We start from the raw sequence: 20,558 nt of genomic DNA, 5'->3' as shown, positions 1-20,558 counted from the left end.
AGAGTTTAAACTCAGTATAATAACCTGCCCCATTTTTGAAAAACCATGCATCATAGTGGTGTACAAAAGCAAGGTTTGATTTCTCTTGGGTTAAAGTCTGTATTGCATCTCATACAAATCATGGTAAAGAAACACATGAGAGATCACATCAGTGATATGTGGTGTCAGGGACAGGTTGCCAAAAAACATATGGTGCAGATCACAGGGAGACAGTGTTGAAGTTTTAGTGCTAGGTCTCCAACATAGAATTTACAAAAAGAAAATAAAAGCATTTGTCTCCAAATCCAGGTACACAGATGGTCCATTTTGACTGCAGGTTTGCAGGCAGGCTGCTATACAGCCATCCTCACCTTCATCCTGAAGAATTCAAAGAATGGTGAGAAAATGACACAATAGGATGTAATGGTCCATTAGCTTCCAGTAAAAGGATGTGCACAATTGTCACTCTCAGGTGAAGCCTAGTGTCTGAATCTTGAAATGAGCATGTGGGGAAAGGGAAAATGAGCATGGGAATACAAGTTCTGCAGAGAAGACCCAATTTTTAAAATAAATTAGAACAGAATGCATTGAACCAACTAGCAAAGACATCTTTTGACATGGCCATTAAACAAATATTGAATGACTCTCTGTTCTATACATTAAACAGATATATATTCCCAGTAGTGAAATGAGCACATTAATGTATGAATACCAATCTCTTTAATTTTAATAGACCAGACTTAGAACTTCTTGCACCTGCTATCAAAAATAGGCTGTAGCTGAGGAATGGTGGGTGTTGAGCTAAGGATCCCCCAACAGTTCTGCAGAGATCAATAACTGTGCATAAAATCCTAAATATTTGTTTCTTCTGCAGATATTTACAGACATAGTGCAGAAAATTCCTGTTATTTTTCATTGATTTAAACTCTTGATTTACAAGCACTTATTTGTAATTCTGTAAATTCCTTTGCTTTTCATTGTTCAAAATAACAAGAAAAAAACATGTACTCTTTTGACAGATTTCATCCTAGGCAGTCAGGGCACTTCACAAGTATTAATTAGTCTAACACCCCATTTCTTTATCAGGAGACTTTAAACTTATTCAAGTCATGGGTGGTGTTGTACCATCAGAGTAGTTTGCATTGGTGATCTCAGCCAGTGTACCTGGGATTAATCTTTCTGTTCCAAACAGGTCATGGTACAAAGTTAGTTCTAATATATTTGCTCAACACAAATGATTTAAATTCATACTATTAATTATTTTAAGACCTCCTAAGGGCATGAAGCTTCCTTGTACATTTTGGGTTTGGGGTGTGTTTTCGCTTTTTTAAAATTTTTGTTTGTTTGTTTGTTTGTTTTAATGAAATTACATACAAGAAAATGAGGGTACTTTTTTTTTTTTTTTTTCATTATATAAGACACCTTGTATTTTAACAGGTAAGGAAAACGTGTTATGAGTTTCTGGGGAGTTATGGTCAAATTAATCACATCAGAATTTTTCCCAGATTGGTCTCAAAGCAGTGAGGGTAACAGACTAACTAATTCAATAGTAACTGCTTTAGACAATATCCTTTTCTACTGGCTTCAACTGGAGCAGGATGGGATCTATTGCAGTATATCTTCTAGAGACCAAATCAGTTGTTAACATGCACTTAAACCATGTTTCTTAAGAGTCCCTCTGAAGAGTGGTTGTCTTGAGAGGATGCTTAAGGTTCAGTGTGTGCTCAGTTACTTTGGTGCACTTCCATATTTTAAAGAATTTAAAACATTTTGTCAGGAATCCAGAAATCAGAAAGACTTGGGTAAGTAATTAACTGTATTTGAAAAAAAAAGGCTCCCTCATGTAACCAACACAGGTCAATAAAAAGTTTAAAATGTATATTGCTTTGGAAATTAGGGAGTACCAAGTATAGCAAAATTCTGTGTGATGGACAAAGAATAATCTTGAATGTAGACCATAAAACAAGCCTTTCAGCTTCCTGTTACATGAAGCTGTCTGGATAGTGGATGGAGATAACTATGGAAGTAAATAAGACCCAAATTAGAAAGTTAGAGTTCAAAATCTTGTTTCAGAAAAATTCCTGTGTGGACTGCATGCAAGTCTTTAAGGTCTGTGAAATAGGGTGCCATTCTGTGTTTGTGTTAGAGCTGGAAACATTGTGGAGTCCTGTGTATCTGCTCTGGAGCATATGTGACCTGCGCCACGCAGAGTGAGCCAGGCTCCAGGTCAGAGGCTGCCTTAAGGTAGCTTTGGCAGGCTGGGAGACTCCCTCAAAATGCAGAATCTCCCACTGATTCAGAAGGGAGAAAACCCCCCTGGATCCTCTCCTGCCACTGCGTGCCTTTACCTCTCAGCTGCAGAGGAATGTGCTCCAGCCTCAGAGGAACCAAGTGTTTCCTTGCACAGTGCCCCACTTCCATCAGCAATGCAGGGGACACACATCCATCATAGCTGCACCCTCCAGGCTCTCTGTCCTGGTCAGAACATTTCTGAGTGTGAGATGGAGCTCTGGAAACTCTGACTGAGGAGGTGTTGAATCAAATGTAAGTCCTGATTATTTGGTGAACATTAGAGAGCTGAACATTAGAGATGTTTCATGTATTCACAGGGGGTTTTGGTGCTTCAGTAATTCCACATTCAATGTATGAACACAGCTCTTAATAACCATTTGGTGTGTATAATGATTCTGTAGGCTATAGGGAATATGTGTGTATATTCTAGGTACATGTGCATTATTTTGCAGAGGCTAAAATAAATTTTTATATCTAAGTGCCCAAACAAACCTTAGCATGGGAAGTCAAACTCTACTTCATATCACAAAATATTGAAGAGGAAAAAATCAACAAAATTAACTGTTAGAAGAAATGAAAGAAAAAGTAGAAAATCACCTTTTGGAGATATGGGGAGTATAAAGACAATTATTTGCTGAAGAAACTGAGGCCATTTTATAAAAGTGCTCTGGTGTGTCTTTGAAACTCCATTTCACATAGAGAGAGCAATCTTGTCTCTCAGCTGGTATAAACTGTCAGGGATACATCGAAGTCAATTTCCTTCAGCTTCTGATCTGCTCAGGAGATATCATCTACTGCTATCTATACTGGTATCATCTAGTGTCATCTATACTGGCACCAGGATGAAATGTACATGTCTGCATATAGCTTTGTGTCTGGAAAAGAACTGTGCTAACTTAGGAGAAAAATAACAAGTCCAGAATAAAATGGATACTGATGGCTGAAAAATATCTATATACACAGTAATGCACTGGCTACTATATTGTTGTTGTTTTTATTTGTTTAGTAAGTGATGTCTTCAAACTGGATGTTAATTATACCAGCTTCATTCATAGACTGTTCCTATGCAGAACAAGAGCATATTCTCTCTTACTGAAGGCAGATGTTGTTGTAATGTACCTAATGAACTGCTACTGTTTCATGCACAGAGGATATAAAACACTCTGCAGTCAGGGAAATGGCAGTCAAGTGTGATCATTGCAATGGTTTTTGGCAACAAAAATTGCTATACTTTTCCTCCTTTAGCAACCCAAAAATTTGCCACCAGTCAGCTAAAATGTGAAGACTAAAGTGTCTGAAGCTTATTTTGAAACCTTTTGCCAACTACTTTATAGAGCTTCACAGACCTCAAAGAGGTTTTAAATAGTTTTTTTTCTCTTGTGGAAAGCATGCACATGAGTGTGTGTGTGGTGTGTGTGTGTGTGTGTGTGTGTGTAATGTGTGCATGCATACCTATTCTCCTAAGGTAGTTTTACAAGACTTCCACCAATGGATGTAAGTTCAGTGATGCCAGCCTGCAGGAATGCATGTCTGGGGGTGTGGAGCCCAGTGATACCAAGCACATTTCTGCCTGAGATGAGAGATTCCAGTAATTTTCTCTTCTGTTATGGGAAATGCCATATGTAATTCCAGTTTTGACAGGTTTCCCTGTAATTGGTATTTGGCTACTGGACACATCTTTTGCTGGAACAAGACACTCCCTTGGGCAGTGATTTGGTCGGCAGCAGTGATGCTGCTGCCTCAGCTCCTGTGCCAACTCTCAGGTCTTCATGTCTCTGCATGGGAACCACATGGGAGACTGACCTGGATCAAAAAAAAAAAAAAAAAATCCCATCCCAGCTATTTTTCCAGTTGGAATTTGTACTGGATCTATGAATGGCTGAAGAAGTACTTGTACCAGCACAGTCCTGGGAGACTCAAGGGGTTGGGACCAAACACCTGGAGAGGAAGAGGAGGCAGCTTCTTGAGGTGATTCAGCTGATGTAAACTTACCCACTGCCCAGCTCCAGTATAACTGTGTGTACTTGCACCACTGCTGCTGTGATTCATCTTTGTGCTCAATCCATCAGATTTAAATGACTGCATAATGCACAAGTCAAAGGAGAATTCAACCTTTTCTTATGGTCAAAACCTGTGAAATACACCATTGCCACTGGAATGCTGGAGCTGCCCTCACACTGCCTCCAAGCACAGTCAAGGTGTGGATGTGCTTAATGCAAAGGTAGCACTGACACTGACACTGATTTGCCAATCAATTTGCTGAATGCATAAAGACCATATTTTTAACACTACTGCCACTATTCAGTGTGTGTAGCGTGTTCTTGCACACATTTTAAATGACTGTGTCACCCCTGCATTAGTAGGTAGGCATTTTGATACAATATTTGAGAGACTTGCAAGTAGACAAACTCTAAAATTTGAAATTAATTCACCCTGAATAGATTTGGCCTGAGCTGTACCAGTTGACCATAGCTCGGCTTTAGCTCCGCAGGTACTGGCAGTCACGCTCATTCTGGCACTGAGCAACCACAGTTCCTGCACCTGTGATACAAGAGCAAGATGTGTATAGGTGCTCCTTTAGTGTGATCTGACTCTTTAACAGGAAGGGTTTAACTGGGAAACAATTTTCCCTAGGAAAGTGGTATTGAAAGTTTGATTCTTAAACTCACCTCTTCTCCTGAAAAAGAAGTGTTCATCTTATTCTGACGTTGGAATATGATTAACTGTGCTATTCCTTTGTATCTCATTTCAGGAAGTCCACTGTAGTGCCGTGGAAGTGGAAGAGAATTATTTTACATAGCATGGAGATTTAATTTCAAGATGTATGCTGACAGCCTATGTTACTCTTCCTGTCATCACAAAACATGGTAATTAAGTGAAAAATCTCAAATACTCTTGTAACTTGATCTTTAGAGCAGCTGAAAATACTTTTACAGTCAAAAATCAAATTTCTTTGCTTGTGCTGAGATAGTAGAGAGCTACCCATCTTACAGCTTTGTCCTAAATGGCTCCCCTTGGCTCTGAAGTGGATATTTAATCTGTTCATTAACACAGGCTTAAACCATGAAGTCTATACACATTTTTTATTCCAGCACAGTTATCCCTAAAGCTAAAGGTTTTTTTTTTTCTGAATAGGACTGATTAAATATGTCAGGAGTAAGACCTGTAGTATTTTATTGTCAAAAATGTGCTCAATACTGTTAAGTGTGTAACTGTTTCTCTCTCAGACTTTACTGTCTGCAGACTAACTGAAATAGCTCCACATTTTGTGGTGCAAAACTCTTTCAGATTTTGTTTAAATTCATAGCAAAAACCATAATTTCAAGATAGGATTACAAAGCCTTTGTTAATGAGTGACCTTTTCTTTCTAATTTCTTTTCTTTTTCTGGTCCTAAAGTGATGTGGAAATTCCTTTTTTGTAATTGTGAAATTAAACTATTGCTAAGGCAAGGAAATACAAGCTGAAATGTACAAACTAATGAATCACCAAAAGGAAACCTCCTACGGAAATGCAGCTCAGAAATTATAAACCTATTGCTTACTCTCATGTGAAGTTCACTTTTCAAAGGACATCCAACACTGTGCTAAGTAATACGCTAGAAAAAAAGATCCCTAAAACAGTGAAACAACCTTGTTACCAGCTTTGGTTGTAGGGAAGATGTCCATCACAGCTCTGAGGCAGTTCTGGAGCAGGTCTCCTTGGCTCCTGAGGCAAATATTGTAGTACCTAGATTGTATGGGATCTGCCATCCTATCTGGTCCTTCCCCCTCCAGTAATGATCCCCAGCTCAGCTCGGTGTTTCAGGTGACCGAGCTGAGGCCAGAAGGGCAGATGCAGTGAAGATCTGAGTCTTCAGCCTCAGGATGCAGAGAATATGCAGGAAGATTCACTTTGGACCCGACTTCTGAACTGGATCCAAGATGATCCCCACATGCCCCTTCCAACCTAGGTTGTTCATGTCCTTGTGTTTTTATTTAAAAAGTTCCCCAAAAAGCTGACACAGTACCCATTCCTCTTCACCCTTAAATAACCCCAACCTACTCTGTAGTGTGATTAGTTTGAAAAGCATTTAGCATGTCTTTCTATTTATTGAATACATTAAAAAGAAATTTCAGAGCTTTTCTACCCATTCAGTCCTTCAGCCTTGAATTGATGACAAATATTTATCTTTTGGCTTTTCCTCTGAAAATTTTCTTATTGTATTGTATTGGAAATCAGCTCCTGATGTCAGAATAAGGTATTGTGAAACCATGACAAATATGCCTATCCTTCAGCAAGATCACAGTGCTCCTAAGCCACCTTTGCAATTTTAAAGCCCTTTTTTGTTTTTTTTTTTTTTCTGTTATGCCATTAGCCAAATATATGTAATGGAGAAAAAACACATGGATGTTCCTCAATTCATGAATTAATTGTTTCAATGAACTTACACTAACATTAAAGAGGTGATTCTCCTGTAACAGATATAGCAAGTACCCAATAGAACACATATTGTGGCAGCAAGTGTGTGACAAATAATCAAAGAAATTAAATTGTTTGCAACAATAGTACATTTAATGAGATAAATCCAGTTCAGAAGCAAAAATAATTGTTTTAATTTGTCCTTTGAATTGTAGTTTAATAATAGAGACAAAAATGGCTGAGCAAAGGAATCAACCTATCAGTCAAACTGTGATACTTTTACTTTCAAAAAGCATTTTGTTTCAGAAATAGTTCTATTAATTTGGTATAACAGATAGGAGAGTATCACAGTTCAGTCATGCAGCCTTGAGATTGTAAGAGAGGACCTGAGGCAAGTTTGGCTTTAGTATCACAATTTTTTCAATTGGTAAGTCAGAAAGAAACACTGCCTGCTCTCAACAGGAACACTGAGGAGAGCAGGATGTTATGTTTTATTGTGTATCCTGCCTTTTAGTCAGCTCAGTACTATTAAAAACTTGCAGTGTTTTCTGCAGGCTCTGTGTGAACAGAAAATAGCCACAGACAGCTATTCTTTTGCTAGCTGAAAATTAGTATCAAGCACTTGTACAATATAGTCTAGACAGGAAATTGCCTAGTCCTTCAACAGAAAATTGATTAGGTAATTCATTACATCAGTCATCTCAGACACTCCATCCTTTGAAAATTTCTTTTCTGTGTCTCTGATAAAGGCAAGATCTAGAAGGCTTCTTAGTATGTGAGTCTTCTTAGGCTGGCATTTCATACATGCTCTCTTAGGACAGCGATTCTTCTCTGCGCCATAGCCGATTGAAGGAAAACATTAAACTTGCCTGATGCTTATCTGTAGGGTGCTAAGGGTACGGGACAGAATAAGCCTCCTAAAGAGAACTTTTAGAATTTTGTTTCTCTTCAGCTCTCAATCAATGGCTTTTGTTTGTGTCTGAAATGTTTGCACTCCCCCAAGAGAATGGTCTCAGTAGAACCTGAGTGTCCCTGAGGTATTTTCACTTCATAGCTATCCACTGATTTTCATTTAAGTGTGTAGATCACAGCATATACTTTGTGTGCAGCAGTTCAGAAAAATTCTTGCCTACATGATACATTCTGTTTCTGATGCATTAATGGTTGCATGTTAATCACAATTATCTGACTTGAAGCATTTGCAATTAGCATGTGACATGCATTTTTAATTGAACCTAAAAATGTGCTCCGTGGATTCCAGTCAACAGAAAATAAAAAAGTCAAAGAGTAAAGAAATGCAGCAATTTATACCAAATTAAGAACAGGAAATTTTCAGAGGGCAGGAAAGAATGAGCAGAAAAATAAACTAAATTTCTGTGAATATATGGACATGCCAAAAAAGGAAACCAACTAATGAAACAGTCTTTAAAAAGCAGCAAAGAAAGACAATAAAAGAAATAGTAATGTGTTGGGGGGGGGGGCTTAAATACTTTTTAAGAACAGTTATATACAAAAGGAACTTTGTTTTTACCACATAAATGTGTCATTTTACAGTCTTGACTTGGATAAAAAATGAGTAAAAGAAGAGCTGAAAGAAGTGAGAAAAATATCCTTCAAAAACTCAAGGATATCCAAGCAAGCAAATGGGAAGAAAACCAGAAAATTGGCAAATTTAACATAGTGACACAAATCACAGGCCAGCAATTAATGTTTTAGGGACTGTTTGCTGAATGCATAAAACTAAAAGCAAACGCTTCCTCAAAGCCCTGCGGAGTGGGGATCCTCCCTTGGAGTCATTCAGGTCAATTGACATATCAGTGAGAGGAGGAGTTACAGCACAAAATCCAAAGGGATTCTTGCGTGTTTCCTTGGTGTGGAAGATCCAAGAAATTCACACTCCAGAGGTCACGTTTACTAGGACGAGTCAGAAGACCTCTTTTAAAGTGAACTGTCTGAGGAGGAGGTTGTAAAACAAATTGTGGTGGTTTAACCCCAGCTGGTGAGTCAGCACTACGCTTTCCCTGGGGAGCAAACTACCAGGACCATATGGTATTTACCCAGGAGATCTAAAGGAAATTGAGGATGAAATATAGCTGAACTACTATCTTCCTAAAAACTACCTCTGTACAAAAGATATAGAAGATGGTTGCTGTGACAATACCTTTTTGCCATCATTTCAGTTAGGAATTCTGAGCCTGCAGAGCAGTTATTCTCAAATGACTGCTAAGTTTGCTGAGGACACTAAATTGTGAGGAGCCATGGAAACCCTCGAAGAGGGAAAGACCTTGATGGGGTTCAGGAAGCATTTGGACAATGCCCTCAGAAACATGGTGTGACTCCTGGAGTGTCCTCTGCAGGGCCAGGAGTTGGATTCAATGATCCTGAGAGGTCCCTTTCAACTCAGCATATTTTGTGATTCTATCATTCTATGGTTTTGATTTCTGGGAAGTAAAGCACAATGTAGAAAAAATAATCTTAACTTATGTGCAGGATCGTAAACTCTGTACTTCCTGCTACAGCTCAACAAAAAAAGGTCTTGGACATGTAACACAAAGTTCTGTGAAAATGTCAGTTTTATGTTCAGTAAAAGTCAAAGGAGCAAGTATAAAATAAAACAATTTTTAGGTATTGCACCTGCTCTTCATCATATGATCCCTTTTGTGAAACATGTGCCAAAAGTATCTGGTATTTTTCTTTTCATTTGTTTTGATAAACATATTACCTCCATTTCCAAGTTGCTTGCTTTGATATGTCCTTAGGCCACCCCAGCAGGAGCAACGCTACCAATAAAAGAGCAGGAAATGATTACTACACAAATAGAGAACAAAACAGCATGTCAGATTATGTACACTTTCAAAATACATGGTAGGTCTTCACTCCTATCTCTCATGCCCAGAAGGGACAGGGCAGAGCTAGAAAAAGGTTCAAGGAAGGACAATAGCAGTGATCAGAGATTAAATAGCTTCCATAAGAGGAACAACAAAATTGTTTAGGAATGTTCAGCCCAGGAGAGACAACTTAATTTTGTACAGTCATCATGGCCTGGACAAGACAGTCAATAATATTTTTTTTCTGCTACAAAAGTGAGTGAGAGTTCCAACAATATTTTTGAGATGTAGGTTGAAAATTAACAAAATTAGTTATACTGTGGAACTCTTCCCCACAGGGTATTTTGATATTAAAATTGTACAGCTGTTCAGAAAGCTAATTAACAGAAGAAAAATTCACCAGATAATACTCAAATAACCATAATATCTCTCCTTCAGGAATTTGCTGAACCACTAACCACTGGAGATTGAAAAAGTATTGTGGATAAGTGTTGGCATATTCTGGCTTTGTTTTTACACCGTTACCAAGATATCTGTATCTGGTCACTGAAAAAGAGGTGTTACTCTTCTGGATGGACTTTTGATCTCAGTCTATGAGCTGTAGTTACAGTTCCTCATTTGCATGGAAATGTCTCTTACAAAATTATAAGGACTATCAAGGTTAATTTCTGAAGTCTCTTGTGCCTGTTTATGTGTGCAGACTCTCAGTCAGAATCTACCTTCTGTTTGTCTTAGGATTAAACGTGGCTGGGTTTTAGGTATGAAGGGAGTGGTATGGCTACTGTTAATATTTGGTCTTCCAAGAATGCAAACTACTCCATCAGATCTTGAGGAAGTGAAAAAAGAAATTAAGTGTTGGTCTGTAATGAATTTCTGATTTGTCAAAATTGCACACAACAGTATGCCTCTGAGGAAGTTGTGTGTGAAATTCTGTGTAATCAGGATAGTGCAAAAATAAAACATCCTAAAAGAATCATTTGAGTCAGGGTGAAAAATAAAAAGAAGGGAATATTTTTAAAGCTTTTCTGTAGTTGCTTTGTGTTTCAATATACAGCAAAATTAGGTTTCCTTTAACGCTTAGTGACTGTAAATATTACACAGCTATGAATTCCAGCAGAAAATTGATTTATCTGTGCAACTCTGTTGCCAAATTAGACTTCTTAATTGGAAAGAGGGTCTCATATCTTCTGTGTGGCCACTTTCCACAGTTTCTGATGAAGGCAGTAGGAATAAAATGCTCCTTTACAGTTTGCACTTTGCTGATGAGTGCTTGAGTTTCATGAAAACCCTTGCTTTTAAGGTTAAAATGGAGGCAAGCTATTCTCTTCTGCTGGTTACTGAACACTCAAGAGGAATTAACTAAATGCTTTCTTGGTTCCTAGAAACAACATTCAAACAAGAAAAAAGCCTAACATGAATTGAAACTTTGCTAGCAGCCCCCAATTCCTATTAATCAAATAGTGTGAGTCTGATCTCACTTTTTTTGTTCAGAGACAATCAGTTTCTAAAAAATCCTCTTTGCATTGACCAGTAGGTAGGGACTATACATGCAATTTTAAATCATGACATTTTAGGCAGAATAAATAAATATCTGGGCAGGAAACATAAAGACAAGCTTTCTTTCTGCAGTCTTGGGCCAATCTCAGGCCAATCTCTCACTCACCTCTTCCTCTCTTTTTGTCTGTCCGCCAGCAGATGTATCTTACCAGCAATGTACCTCCTCCTCTGCACTATGAAATTTCCTGAATAGCTATCAGGATGCAGTGGCTCTAAATTAATATAATAACCAATATCATTTGGCTGGACCTCACTGGTTCAGAGACATTTTACTCTTCTGTGAGACACTAGCCAGTTCTATGGCTTTGTTTGCCTTTTTAACATCAAAATTGGAAAGTTTTGAATCTTTCATTGCAGTTTAGGCATAATTGGTGGCAGGAAACATTGGTGTGGTAACGGGGAGAAAATTTTCCTCTCTATTTGTTGGATTTTCAATTTGCTTATAAAGATGAAGAATTCTGTGGAATTTTATTAGCTCTGGCAACAAGATAATTGAGAACACCCTACTACTGACCAAAGTGTATGAACCCTCACTTGCCACTCAAACAGTCGTTCTCTGTTGGTATGATTGGATTATTTCATTGGATTATTTCCCAGATGGGCATTAATGTGTTTGTAGGGCACATTCAGTTAAAGGGTCAATGTTTATTAAAGCTGCAGATATTGCATTTGCTTTGAGCATGTAATTAAAACAGCAGATTGCTCTCTGTTTTGCCTTTCATGTAGTAGGCTGCATCATAAAATAGCCCTGGATGATTTTGTCAACTGTTTTTGTTAAGAACTTTAAAGGAGAATATATTATAGGCTTCCTATATGAAATGAAATGGAATAGCATTTTTCCATAAAGCTAAGATTTTCAAAGATTATGATTTATACTGTAGTCAGGGAAACTCCATATTTTATCCAAGACCCCTGTCTTTGTTTATGGATTTGTTGTACCTATCTCCTTCCAGAGTTCTCTGCTTCTGCTATTTAATTTGGGGGAGAAATCTTCAGAGAAATAAATATAACTTTGGTCTATTATTTCTATATAGGTGATGCTGTACATATCCGTTTTTGCATAAAAGCAAGATTTTGACCATATTATGATTGAATCATACCTTTAAATGTGATCAGTATTAGTAATTCTCATTTACAACTGTCTCTCCCTGCAATATCAATATTATCTGTCTTCGGAAATGTATAAAATTATTTCTTCTTAACCTATTTTGTCTTATCCAATTTTATTCTGTGCTTTATCTTGTATATTCTAGGATTATTTCAGTTCAATGGTAAATGAAATTGTGGTTCGTATATATGATATATTGTGTATCAGAAATAAATGACTGATATAAAGAAATCTTTTATCAATAGTTTTAATAACATTAGGCAGTAAAATACAGTGGTCCCAGGCATTAAAATGCTATTTTCAGTGCTCCAATACACTATTCTATCACATAAAGTAAGTATTCAAGAGCATTGCTTCCTTTTTTCATCCTTTAGAAGAAAGTCTCAGAGCCACAGGTTGAGTCCAGGAGACATTGCAGACCTGAAAATTGAAGTCAGAATAACCTCTTGTTTTCAAAGTAACCTTTTGACCATATGTCATTAAGAAGCTGTATCTCTTCTAAGACCTCTTCCAATTATACTGGCTTAGTGCTATTCCAGGAGCTTACCATATCCAATCACCCTAAAAGAATCCTAATCAGGCCTTAGGCTAAAATGCTGCATAGAACGAAAAGCTGAACAGCAAGTAAGGTGCTGCATTTGCTTCAGCTGCAGGTCATGTCAAATAAACACATTTCCAACTTCTGGAGTTAAAATAGAGGAGTTTTTAAAAATCAAGGTCATCCTTTTGTTCCCAGGGACTGTAAACAGGTTAGGCCTGCAAGTAAGTCTTACACTGTAGCCTTGAGGCATAATTGAGGTGTTGGATCTTGAAGTTAAGCCTGGATGGAAAACAGCAGGGATAATGCTTTGCATTAGACATTTATTTAAGAAGTGTCCCTCAGAGCTGCTCATACTGTCCATCCTAGGAGTATAAGACTTCTTTAGGACTTCTGATCCAGCACTTCACACGTTGAGATCTGTGGGCTTAATGATTCTCAGAACTCCAGCAATTTGTATCCTCTTGCCCTGTTTGGTGCTGCTCCAGGGCTCTGAAAACAGCTGTGCTGTACTCCAGACCCAGCTGATACAATGCACTCTGGCCTGGAGCCCTCTGTATGGCTGCATTATGGCAAGTTTAAAAATAAGACTTCCATCATGCTGAATTTTAAAATTTTTGCTTGGTTGGGTAACAGATTTTCAGAGCACAATGCTTAATGATTTGACTTGTTATTTTAGGGCCTGATGGTCTCACGTGTTTGATGCATGGAGTTGCTGTGACGTGTGAACTATCAAACTCAGATTTGGTTTACTCACAGCAAGTAAAGCATATACATCTTATTTGGTAGCACCTTGTTTTGCATGGCTTCCATTTGTACAGTATTGTGGTTGGGCCCATAACAGCGAGCTGTGTGGCTGATACAATTAGAAAGACTGTGGGAGGATCCCTTTTTAGATTCAGATGACCATCCGTGTTGGCCAGCCCATGAGTTTAGATGCCTGTTTGTGGATTGCCGTGTAAAAGCAGTGCATTGAACCAGCACCACTGATTTAGGAGAAGGCTGCCTGCTTATGATTCCTTGCCTTGGCTGCTATACCAGGACAACAGCAGCCCACGGAGGTTTAGGGAAGTGGTCTGTTTCCTAAAAGGTGTTGAAAGCACACAGAGGTGAGTTGCTTGTGATGTGCAAGTTAGAGAGGTATACAAGTGGAGAATGAGGATCTATGCAAGAAGAACAGGGAACAGACACCACATGGCCTTAACTGAGATGGGAAAGCCTTTTTCTGGATAGCAAGGGGTAACAATAAGTCTCTGACTGTGAGTCCTAATGGACTGAGAGGGAGACTGAAAAAAGGGGAAAAGGTTAAAAATCATCTGCTTCTGATCTGTTTCACTACATGCATTTGGAAGTCGTTCAGAAGTCAGTTGATCCACTTTGATTTGGGTTGTTTTACATTGGCCCACGTTTAAAATGTGACCCATTTCAGATTTCTCTCAGTCCATTTGTAACAAAACTTTCTCCTGAAGTGTGATTAGCAAGTCTGTACCAATGAGATTAGTGTTGTCTAATAAAACTGATAACTTAATGCCTACCCTATGCTCCCATCTGACGTCTCAGCTGGCAAGGCATTCCTCTCTCTAGCCATCAGCCCTAGGATTAATTAACAGCTGATTAAATCCAAGGAAAGCCCTTGTATCCTATGGATCAGGTGGCAGCCACAGTCCCTGCAAGAAGGTGTGGGAACGGATATTTTCTGCTGATGGAGGGTTAGGCCTTTGCAACTGTGCAAGTTGTCAGCAGTAGTAGCACCAGGGATGCAAGCCACAGATGGCAACAGGGGATGCAGCTGTCTGCAGGAGGCTTAATATCCCTGAAGCAGCTGCACTGGGAATTTGCTAGATGTAGCATGGCTTATGTATGCTGCGTGCTCTCCTTTAATCCTTCTGCCTTCACCCCATCTTCGTTCATTACATTATTATTGCAAATTATTATCATTGCTAAAGTGCTAACAATATGGTCACCTGCTGACTTAGCTCTACATCCCTTCTTCTCCGGGCTCATGGACTAAGGTAGGCTACACTTGTACTTTTTGTTTTGTTTTTGCTTTGTTTTCCACCCTGAGTAGTAACATTTTTATGGCTGCTAAGAGCCTTATATAGGAATAGTAAATAGCATTGTAGATGGTAGCCTATGACACAAGAACATTAATTATTGAATATAGTTCCTTTTGTAGCTATCACCAAAGCCAAAAGCTCAAGGTAAAAGATTACATTGACAAAATCCTTACATTTTAGCTATGATTTAAAATACATTCAATTTTGCTCACAATGAAGATTAGCTTTATGTCTTTCAGTTTAATTTGTTACTTTTAATTTAATTTAATAAATCCTTGGTTTCTTACAATTCTTTGTGCCATCATTAGCACCTTATCCTAGCACAGAAGACATATAGTAAAGCTCCTTGTAATGTAGGAGCAAAAACTTTGTCTTGAAGCACCCATGCAGAATTTGGATCGGAGTCATGTTCCATCCAAAGGCAGCCTGATCTCCTGCTGACCCATCACATACTCTCTGGAGGGAACTGGATCGTGCTCCCACACATTGGTGATTTTAGGGAACTGTCTAAATAGGTCCCATTGTGAGCATGAAGGAGCTCTCAAGGATACTTTATTTTATATGCTGGTACAGTTTGCCATTTTACACGTTGAGTCACCTGAGGAGCAACAGGGGTACAGTACAATGACACCTCAGTGCCAGCTTTCCCAACTCCCACCTTGCTGGAGTTTGCTACCAGACACACAAATCAATCCAAGCCATTTCCAGACAGGGATTTCTGTGGGGATATTAGCTGTGTTTCTGGCTCAATTGCAAAAGAGCCTCTGTGGTTGTCACTGAGAAACATTTTTTATCCATTTTAAGACTTTATTTTGCATTGGTTTTGGGGCTGCAAGACAATAGCTGCCTAGAAGCGGAGCCTATCTCTGAATCATTGCTGTAGAAGAGGAAAGAAGAGGAATAGATAAAGACACACAGGGAAAAAGAATTTGTTTATGATACTATTTATTTAACATGTTTTCAAATTCGTTTGGGTAACAGAAAACATTAAACATAAAGGTAATTCCACACAAATGAGAAGGATTTTACTTTAAATGTTTTGAGTTCATAAGAGGTTTGGGGAAGAGAAAGAAAGGAAAACTGTTCACACACAGAATATATTAACTTATATTAACTGGAATAGTTTGAATCACTGCTTGGGCAAAACTGTAGAAAATGTTTATAGACTATATTAAATCATACTTTAAATGAATTCTCCGACTTTGCCTTCCCCTTCTCTCCTTCTGAGCTTTTTAATTTTTGTAATGTTTCTTTCCCTTTTTAGTTCTTCCCAAATTTTGCCAGTTTTCAGTTTTCCTCTTCCAGTCCCTCACCCCATTTTCCTGTCATCTCCCCTTCTGCTTTTTGTGTTGCATTTACTCTGCCTTTAGTTCCTCTCCCATGTGCTGCATCCATTTATATATAATTATTTAGCTATATAATTTTATTTTTCTATCTTAAAAAAAAAATCTGAGAAAGGCAGCTTTCAGTTAAATATTTATGCTGCATAATGGGCTGCTTGCTGTGCTATAACCTTCATGTTATACTGGCACAAACCAACAAAGGAGACAAAATGAAGGATGAGCAAGAAGAAAAAAAAAAAGCAATGTTGACTGTCAGGATCCCCATGAAGGCATGGTATAATAACAAGTATTAACTTAGAGATTACTTGGGATTCCCTCTTGGGTTCATCTCTGCTCTGAGAATTCATCTGAGAACTGTAAAATGAAGATCTTAGAACTCCCACCCTTCTAAGAGGCAGCGTGAAGAGAACTATATTAGACATCTAAGGGGTGACCACATAAAAGTAATGATGCTTAGGAGGAATGAAGAACTGATAACTTCAGTGTGTCAAGTGTCAACAGCTTCACAAATACTTCTGCTGAGAACAAAAATATTCAGGTGGATTTTAGACTGTGTATTTTTACACTCATTGTCAGCAACTAAACAGCACAATAAATTTTACAACATTTTATATCCCATATGAACCCTTGGGACAACTAAATCTCAGAACACTATAAATATATTTTTGAGATCAATTTCTCAAAATTTTTGAGATCAATTTACTCCATTTTAGAAGGTGAATATTTTCTAAGACCAATATATCATCTGGATAATTATTAATAATGAAGAACTGGATAAATGATTTCTAGAAATCATCTATCAGTTTTTAAATATGGTAGTTCTGAAAAGAAGTACTGAAAACTGTAACTTGACTTACTGAAGCATTTGCAGGACATTTATTTGTTCCATTTTTATACAATCACTTTTTCAGTGTAACCAGTTACTGTGACATGCATTTTGTACATGAAATACAAAATTCACAAAAAAAAAAAATAAAGTGAGCAGTCAAGGATGAAGAGTTAATGAAATAGTGTTAGCCTCAAGATATTTTTCAGCAGCTCTTCTGACATCTCTGTAACATTTTCATACCATTGGCAGGAAAAATATTTATCTCACTGCTGGAAAAAGAGAAGAAATGAAATATTGTGGAAAAGAAACTACAGTAAGGAAGTAAAAAGTGATAACCAAACTTTGGTGTAAAAGCAAATTAAGTATTTTTAATGGACTACAGAGGTTAGAACATTGTTCCACTTAAGTGAATTATTTTTCTCCCACTGTGTCAGTAGAGTGAGGTTTTCAGTCTAATTTCAGATTTCAGCTTTGAAAAGCCTTCATAAATAAACACTTTAGGTTCCGAAGATAACTTAGCTGAGCCTATATTTTAATTTTAGGGTAATTTGATTGACTTAAATCTGCATTACTACTGTTAGAAGTAGGAACTGAGTGATTGGTGTTCCCTACAAAATGGGAGAAGCATTTTGGGCAATGCCTGTGTTATTATTGCTGAAAGGAAGCAGGTTCCTTTACTCATACTTCTACTGGCAGAAGAAATGCAGCAAGAGTGTTTGAAAATGCTTTATTTCAGCACATAATTTTTCCTGTAGCACTTTCTTCATGTTCACAACTGTCAGTTTTTTGCTTTTAGAATTAATTTTGATAAAGCACTATCATATAACAATTAATAATCCAGGAGTGGCCAAAATAATACATTAATATTTAATCAGTCTTTTACTTTCCTAGCTTCAGTGATTCTAATGATAGGTAGCATAGATTTAGTGACAAAAATTCTAAGTAGTCATTACTTAGATGAATGCAGATCCTCTTGCTTCATAATTTATGGTAACATCACCTTTCCAGATTCTCTAAACATATTCTATAGATCATATTTTAATGTCTAATATAGAAAGTTGCAAATGTTTTATGTATCCTATTAATAGAATTTTGCCACTGAAAAATGTTCAGAAACAAGGTTATATCTAAAAAATGCAATTCTGTGTTTTAGGAAATGAAATCCACTGAGTTAGGTCTTACATCACAAATATTTGTCTTTACCATGGGCTGAGCCCAACATTCAGGCTTAGGGTGTGTATATGCATCTCTGCCTTTCCAGGCTGGGAGCTTCACCTAATCTTGTGCCCAGAAGACAGTTTCTCATCAAGATGTCTGGGCATGGATTTAAAGCAAAGCTCATATATATTCTGTGTCCCACAGACACAGAAGTGTGCCACAGAATATATGGCACACTTCAAAATTGCTGAGTGCTGACCACAAAAACTCTTAAACTTTTATGCTTTTCCTCTTAATCTAGTGCCTTTTGTGAGTGACTTCTTGAGGCCTTGCACTTGGATGACTTTCACTTTTGTGCGTTTGCAGTTGTACTGACTAGTTAATCATAGCCTTTGCTGCTTCCCTGATGTTAACAGAAATTACATAAATAATTAAATAAGGACAATAATAAGACATATTTTATAAAGCAGGAAACATTTATCCTTGTAGGAAAGATCTTACATAAGAGGGAGCATGATAAAGTGGGGAGTGACCATCTTTGCCAGGAAAGGACTGGGCACCAACTTCTTGAAAAGGCTAAGAAAAGAAAGTACAACTAAAGACAATTTTGAATCACAGTGATGAGCTAGGGAATTCCTAAAACTTATCTTGGTTTTCAAGCTTTCCACATCAGCAAATGCACTGAGGCAATCCCAAGATTTTCTGAAGAGTTAGAGACAAAACACGCTACATAAAAGTAGGAGATGGGAAAAGAGATTTTTTTTTTTTTTTTGAGAGTTCCTAAGCAAAATAACAGAAAGAATTTTTACAAAACTCTTTGGACAACCTCCTCTGTGCTCAGAGATTCATACAGGATAAACAGAACAAATACCATTCCTACGTGTTTGTTTATCTGTGAAACTTCTCCACACAAAAAGTAATGAAATCCTTTGATTAATATCATCCAAATAATAATATTTTTCTGACTATGTCATTGCAGCAATAATAAGCTTTCAACTTTTTCAATGGGCAATGTATTTTTGGCATTTTATGTAAAGATACAAAGTCTCCTATTGTTCCAGTGCAAATTTTAATATAATTCAAATTGTTGTGGGTTTGAGTGCAGAATTTGACCCATTGCAGGAAGAAGTAATAAAATTCTGAGGTACTAGTTACTTCCAGTTTTCTTGATAATGTTATAGTAATGCAATTAATCTGTTTTAATAAACTTTTCATCACTATTACATATGACATGTGTACACTAGCAGACAGGGAAGGAACAGGGGGGCATACAAGGCTTTCCAGAACTCTTCTCTTTTGTTTAGTTGAATGTTTTTGATCATTCAGCAAATCAGCCTTGAGAGTTAACTGTTGCTCCTGCAGGACATAAGCATTAATGCTGAGAAACTACAAAGCAAAACCAGCTCAGTTAAGCAGATACTGGTGGGCTCTTCATCCAGTCTTACTCTGACATTCAAAGACTTTTCCACATGATGCAGTACAAAGTTGTGTGCAGTACAAGGTTGTGTAAATTGATGATAACAAAAATGCACACTTTCTTATTTGAAACAATTGCTTTAATCATGTATTAGAACAGAGATTTAGTATGATAAGATAATATGTGTTCATTAGAGCACTCTGATTAGATTGCTTCTTGTCATAATGTTTTATCACTAATGTGAAATACATTGCAGTACTGATCTTTTTATTAAGCCAATATCTTTTATATCTAAAGAGTTACCAAATTGTATAGGAAGTTAACTGTGTGTTTATTGAACTTGATTTACTCCATTGAGCTTTTAACAGATCAAAGAAATTTCCTGCCTAAGAGGGAAAGTGAACTGCATAACCTTTTCAAGCTACCTGTGAGACTTCTAGTAACCCAACCAATAGAGTAGTTGCATTGCAGAGACATGAATCTTAGGAGTTAGACTTGCAGAAAAGCTGCAGTCACTGGCTATAGCTTTTTTCAGGAAAAAAAAATAAATCTCTTTTCCATTACTTTGAACTGTTAGAATGCCCCTTTTACTGACTGTATTCCCATTTGAAGTCATGATAAAAGCAGGCTTTCAAAGCTGTTCTAAACTGAGCTCTCTTTTTGCCTATTCATTTAAAAAACAAGTAGTAGAATTTGTCTTACATAAAAACCAAAATTCACTGATTTGTTCTGTTCACATGTTGAATTGTAGTCTGCCAATGAGGTGAAATAATATTTCATCCATTTTCAATAACAGATATAACAATAGAATTTTGTGATTCTGTGATAGCTCTCACTCACATCCTGTAAGCTGGGTTTGATAGCTTTGAGACTGAACAGTATCTAACCCTATGAAGAATTCTGGCTAAATTGGTGAAATCACTTGCCATAGTAATTTCAGGATGTGCATGGTATGTATGACTAAAACCATGTAGGATTACTTACTATTATTTTCATGTTAAAACATCTCCAACACCTTTTAATGTTTTAAAGAGGCCTAATTTTGTAATTTTT

This window comes from Serinus canaria, chromosome 3, assembly GCF_022539315.1.
Source record: "Serinus canaria isolate serCan28SL12 chromosome 3, serCan2020, whole genome shotgun sequence".
Lineage (NCBI taxonomy): Eukaryota > Metazoa > Chordata > Aves > Passeriformes > Fringillidae > Serinus > Serinus canaria.
Note: the sequence above shows the minus strand (reverse complement) of the source record.